The sequence below is a fragment of the Salvia miltiorrhiza genome, chromosome 3 (assembly GCF_028751815.1).
Source record: "Salvia miltiorrhiza cultivar Shanhuang (shh) chromosome 3, IMPLAD_Smil_shh, whole genome shotgun sequence".
Lineage (NCBI taxonomy): Eukaryota > Viridiplantae > Streptophyta > Magnoliopsida > Lamiales > Lamiaceae > Salvia > Salvia miltiorrhiza.
Window position 1 is genome coordinate 48,725,290 of NC_080389.1, and position 6,668 is coordinate 48,731,957.

Sequence of the window (6,668 nt, forward strand, 5' to 3'; positions counted from 1 at the left end):
CGACCGCCACCCCATGACCGCTGCCCAGCAGCACCGGCCACCACCACCTAATGCCCCTCTGGATTGGGTGTTTGGAAAGTGAGCGATGGAATTGAAGGAATGGGGCTGACTTTCCCCTCAAAACTTTTGGCGACAACAGCCACCCCCATTGCCGCCGCCGCCTCTCGCCCCTCAACCTCTCCCCTATCTCCCTATACTCACAGATCTGAGGGTGGTCAGCGGCGTGGAACAGCGTCAACGCCTAGACCTGAGAAGAGATCCGAAGGGAGAGAGATGGAGTAGGCCGCGATTTCTCATCCCACACGAATCCCGACGAGCCTTGTCGCCGGAACGATTTGGAAGATCTCTGTAATCTCTCCATAATCTCTCCATTAAAGACCTCGAGATTTGTCTGCAGCTCTAATTTGTGTTGGGTTGAAAACTGGATTAGTGGTGGTGGGATTGTGTGGAGATTTTCTTGGATGATGCATGGCTCCGAAAACTGGATTAGTAGTGGTGGGATTGTGTGGAGATTAGACACCTTTGCTAGAGAAGAAGGTTGCCAGAGAAGAAGGTGAAACGGCGACCAACAATCATCCCCTCATTTCTTTATTAACTTATTAATTTTGGTGGACCACACTCAATTAAAACATAACAATGAATTTCTTAATCTCCGTGCCCAAAAGAAAGTGACCACTAATATTGAGACGGGGGAGTAGTTGATATAGTGATATTATTATGTGTGAAGTTTGGGTTCCACTATTATTATGAGTGAAAGTTTGTGGTCTTTACTTCTATAAATGGAATTGAAACGATATCGTGGACGGATCAAAATGACAAAAGTGAAAACGATATCATGGACGGAGGTAGAATATGGTTAGGTAGAAGTGCCAACGGTTTTGGTTTCGGTTCGAACTAGAATCGAATCACTGGTTCCCGGTTCTAAAATATGGAATCAAAATTGGACCGTGAGAAGGATTCAACAGTTCCGATTTGAACTGTGAATTGATGATTTCAGTTTCGATTCCAAACTGATGGTTCATGGTTTGACCCGTTCGAATCTTATCCTTTTTTTTCTCTTTTAAATTTCTTTTTTTTCTTCTCTATGTTGTTTGGATTATTATATGTATTATTTTTTAAAATGTGATGAAATATGCAGCAAAATAAAAGAAACAAAGTACTAAATAAAACAACAAATCAATGATTTCAACTAATTAATATAACACTAATTTGTGGATCCGGCTGTGGATGCGATCCAACAATTGGAACTATATATTTAGATAGGAGAGTGGGAAACGATTTGCAATACTATTTTAATCACTAACATTTGTTATTTCTTCCTTTTCATTTTTTATATATGTTAGTCACTGTGTAGAGAGGGGGGTGGGAAATGGTCCATTTGTGTCATTGTGATGCTAAATGTAACTGTGATTCTATATCACCATCAAGCAGGAGAATCTGAAGGCCTCGAAAAGTTGTAGGAACTGTATTTTTTTCTTGATCCATCTTTGCAGATCTATCACAAGAATTTTGGTAGAACACACTGTAGACGGTGCAGAAGCTTAAAAATAAAAGAATTTTTTTTCTACATTATAAAGAGGAAAACAAATATTTTGAGAATCTTTTTATATATGTTCATAAATCACCATTATTATATTCATGAGTGGAAGGAACCCAATTTAGATTTAATATTCTAACAGCATTAAGTGGAAGGAACCCAATTTAGACCAATTATCCTAGATACGCTAGTAATAATTAATCCATCAATTTATTCATACTACGAACATGGTAGCTTTATCACTAATCAGCCATATTCCAACAATTACGGATTGGAGGTGCTAATTGACTGTAATCCAATTAAACCTAAGTTGGCCAGACTTAAATAAAATCAGAATTATCTTTAAACCCTAGGAATAAATCAAAATCAATATGAACCAATTTTATGCTCAATTAGGTCTCGCAGATTATTAAATCAATACTTCATTATTCTCGCCGAATTAATAAATTAACTATTCATAATTAAACTAGAACAATAAAATAAATAAAAGCAAACAATAAAACAAGAGAAATAAAATTGCAGCTGAAATTAAAATAAATCACCACCGAAAAGAAATTGAAGGAATCGTCTACTGGTACTTTAATAATTCCTCACGCCAAGTTCCAAGCAAAAGCCAACAAAATCAAAGTAATTCTAAGCTAAATGAAACGTGTGCAGTACTTGATGATTCCCCCCCTTAAAAACCTAACTCCCCTTCTAATATATATGGGGCTGCCCCTATTTAAACAAAGGGATTAAAAGAATCCCCTAAGTAGCCGTGTCTTAGCCCCACTAAATGGGCTAATCGGCCATCACCAACATAAGGCCCAAAAAATAAATAAAAAACAAGAGTTTAATGCTTAACTAAATATAAAATAAATAACTCCAAGCCCAGCTCTAATTATCTCTTTAAAATCATGCCAACTTCATCAAAATTCTCAACTTTCATCATCTCCCGGCATCTGCCATCTTCATTCTCCATCTACGCAATTCCTGCGCCAAAACACCAACGACTTGGGTAATATCATATAAAAACACATGATAATAAACATGAATCTAGATAACTAAATCACACACATCAAATCCCCTTATTTCATACGATTTTGACATGGTTCCGAATCATGAATAGACAGTTCGAGGTTTTTAGAACCGAAACTAGACCTTCTGGACACGATTAGGGGAGGATCCAGAAATTGTCATTAGGGAGCTGAATTGTTGAAGTATAACATCTTAAAGTATTTGCACGAGGGTTCGCGGGCAGAGCTCCCGAATCAATTTTTTTTAGCATTTCGGACAGTTTATTTTTATGTCCAAGTATAATTTTAATGGGCTTAGGATTAAAACTCATTCACTTACTATAGCAAATAGTTGTTCACATTCCATCAATTCAACAAGTACATTAAAAGCATATAAAAACCTACCTCTATGCGTTTTCTTAAAAAACTATTTCATCTTCTAAAAAATAAACTAATTCTATTTCATCTTCTAAAAAATAGGGTTAAGGTGCAGATATGCCCCTCAAGTGAAGGCCCTTAGAGCATTTCAGTCCTCTTACTAACTGTGTGTGCAGATTGGCCCTCGAACTCAAAAAAATGGTGCAGATCGCCCCCTCTAACTTAACACCGTTATGGTCCGTTAGTCAGATGGGGCGATCTGCACCGTTTTTTTGGAGTTTAGGGGCTAATCTGCACCTTTTCCCTTTTTGGAGTTCGGGGGCTAATCTGCACACCGTTCATTAAAAAAAATCACATCTCATCTTCTCCGACCAACTTTTCCGGCGTCAATCGCCGTCAGATGAGGAAAATCACGAAATCAAGTTCCCAAGCCCCAAATCGGGAATTCCAAATCGGCGTCATTGCTCCCAAAAATCACATAATCGAAATGGAAACTCGAATTCTCCCTCGAACGTCACCGCCCCCAATTGCAGAATCACCCCCAACGAATCGAACTTCGCCTCGCCGTAGGCGGTGATCGTGACCCCAATCGAGATCGAGATCATGTTGGCCATGGTCTCTGATTTGAAGGCGTCCTTCTTCAATAGCACGCCGATAGTGTAGATGGCGACGGGCATCATCGGCCTTTATCACCGGATTTGAGAGAAAGAGGCGACTCCTTATCGAGAAAAGCTAGGCGACTCCTCATCGAGAAAATCCAGGCGGCGGGTTCACCGGATATTGCGGCGGTGATTTCCGACGGAATGGGAGAATTAGGGCTCGTCCTTGACGCTAAGCGTGTGCAGTCGAGCGAGCTCCGAGGTTTAGGGCCCAAGAGAGAAAGAAAGGGGCGGCGCCCACCGCCGGCCTCGCCGGAGCTTGAATCAGCGACAACGACAATCAAATTTTGAGCGAGAGAGATGAATTAATTAAAAAGTTAAAAGGTGCAGATTAGCCCGTGAACTCCAAAAAAACGGTGCAGATCGCCCCCTTGACTAACGGCCCATAACGGTGTTAAGTCAAAGGGGCCGATCTGCACCGTTTTTTGAGTTCGGGGGCCAATTTGCACACACAGTTAGTAAGGGGACTGAAACGCTCTAAGGGCCTCCACTTGAGGGGCCTATCTGCACCTTAACCCTAAAAAATAAACTAATTTTCAGCATTAATAATTCACAAGTTTACATTAACTTGAAGATTGATTGAAATTCAACAATGAAAATTAACTAATAAAAGGAAATGAGATAAAAATAACACAATTTAACAAATTAATGTAGCGAATCACTATAAAATGTTAACAGTTAACTTGGTTACTAAGATTATTTAAACTGTGTATCATGTTCTCTCTTGAATTTCTTATACTCCCTGATGAGCCCAAGTTTGTGCTCTGTTTTTGTGTTTGTTTTAGGTTTAGATCGAGTCTTTTTCCTTGTGTTTGTGTTGTTTGGTCGCCTGGGAGGGCGTAGTTCAGTGGCAGGACCAGCTTATGGGCAAGAGGTGCTCCAGGGGTCGAAATTGCTGTCACCTTTCGTGAAAGAGGTATGCGCCGGAAGCAAAGGGGATTTGGAGGCAAAACCATCCCCTATGCCCATAAGTACCGCACGAGAGCTGGCAGGCAAGAGAAGGAAGGGCAGGGGAAGAAGACGGAGGCACAACAGGCGGGCGAGAGAGGACTGCAAGTGGGAGTTCGATATGGGCCGAAGGTGGCAGCTATCCAAAAGAAACCGATGAGGCCAAACCACCGCCTTATCCAAAAGGAAACATATCTTCATGAAGATTAGGTCTGAAAAGGGATAAGCATCTCCATGCTTGCATGGATCCGGCCGCAACATCATGGGCTGGACCTTAGGTTGCCCTAATCACTCCTATAAATACCCGAAGAGCTTCTAAAGCCAAGGGTGCTGAAAAACCGTCCTGTTGTGCAGTATTTGTGAAGTTGAAGCTAGCCCGGGCTGTGGGCATAATCCAGTACTTTTCGTTATATGTTTTGCACGGCACTTTTGGCCGTATGTACTTATATTTCCGTTTAAGCACTTTCAATTTCAGTTATGTTTTCCTTTATATCTTTTGCTTGTGTTATTTACTTTATGCTCGGCTAAGTTTATATTCTGATTTGGGCAAGATGATCTAAGCATGAACACTTAACTCGAGAGGTCTAATTTGGGCGTAACAACTGTATGAGCATATTCCCGATACACTAGGTTTGATTCCAATAAGGCTGTAACAACTTGGTTAATTAATTGATCACTAGTTAACTAGGGAGTTTTGGTCACAAGTAATAATTTGGGCATAAGGCGAAACGCCATCGACCTCCAAAATAGTACAACGAGTGTTGGAGCCGTGACTGCTGTGAAATATCGGCGTAAGAGTCAAGTGGGTCTATCTAATTCCTAAAGCATTCTGGGCAAAGCACAACTAGCGATAGGCCATCGCAGAGAGCGTGGATGTTGCCCGGGGTAGTTGATTTCCATTAGCTGACCTTTCTAAGGGATCATAAACTGAAAGGATAGATTGGGCAAGGAGTTTTTGCGTGCGTGGCGAGTGACAATAGGGGCGCAACAATTCTTATGCCTATAACCACTGGTATGCGAGTATAGTGATTTATCTTTGCACCAATGATCGAGTGTTCCGTTCATGTCTAGTGATTCAAACCCAAGTCAGAATTATTTTGTTATTTGATTTATCTACTTTGTTATTTCAGTTTAGGTTGGAAACTCCGTTCTGCCCATAAGCACGTTGTGGTCAGAACACTGCAGAATACAAATCCTTTTCAGTGACACCCTTGCAGGAGGAGTTACTGCTCAGTTCCATGTGGATTCGACTCTGGACTTACCACTAGCTAGTCTAGTTGTGGATGATATTTTATTTGCACGAAGCTCAAACGACGGCTTCGTCACTCCCTCCGTCCGAGATATCGTATCCACATTTACCATTCCGGTCCATCCGAGATATCGTTTCCACTTCCATTTATAGTTGTAGGGCCCACATAACACTTTATTCTCTTAGCCTTATATTTTCATCAAAAACTACATTTATTGTGGGACCCAAACTCCACTCACTACAATATTCACTATTATCTATTACTATCCACTACTTTTCTTAAAACCCGAGCCATCCACAATGTGGAAACGATATTACGGACGGAATGAGTATATATTTTTAAAAAACTCAAAATTTGAGAAGGGGCTTCAGCTCCTAGGACATTGTTATGGTTTGGGTTCTGAATCGTTGACCACGTATTCACATTTCCAGTTCGATTCGACGGTTTCGATTTTCCAGGCCACCTCTATGGTTAGATTATAGTGATAATGTTATTTTTCCTGAGAAATGTGAATACTGCATAAATCGGTATATAATGTATTAATGTTGCATAAACTGCTTGTAATGACTAAACAACGGTATTCAATTAATTAATAAAAATTTCGCTTCCTCCAATATTCGAACCCAAAGTAAATTTTCGCCCCCTCTAACTAAATGTCTGTTATAGGATTTGAAAATCTAACATTACAAATTCTTTTTCATATCTGACCACATTTTTTCATTTTCATTTAATCTTCTCCCTGTACATATATATAGTGATGCTAAACAATCACATTGTGGCCACTCACAAATTAGTTAAATAGAAAAATTTTCAATTTATTTAACTCATTTTTTAAAATAAAAATAAGATTAAGTTATTTTATTATATTGTGTACATTTTTGTAGTTATTTTTTTGTATTTT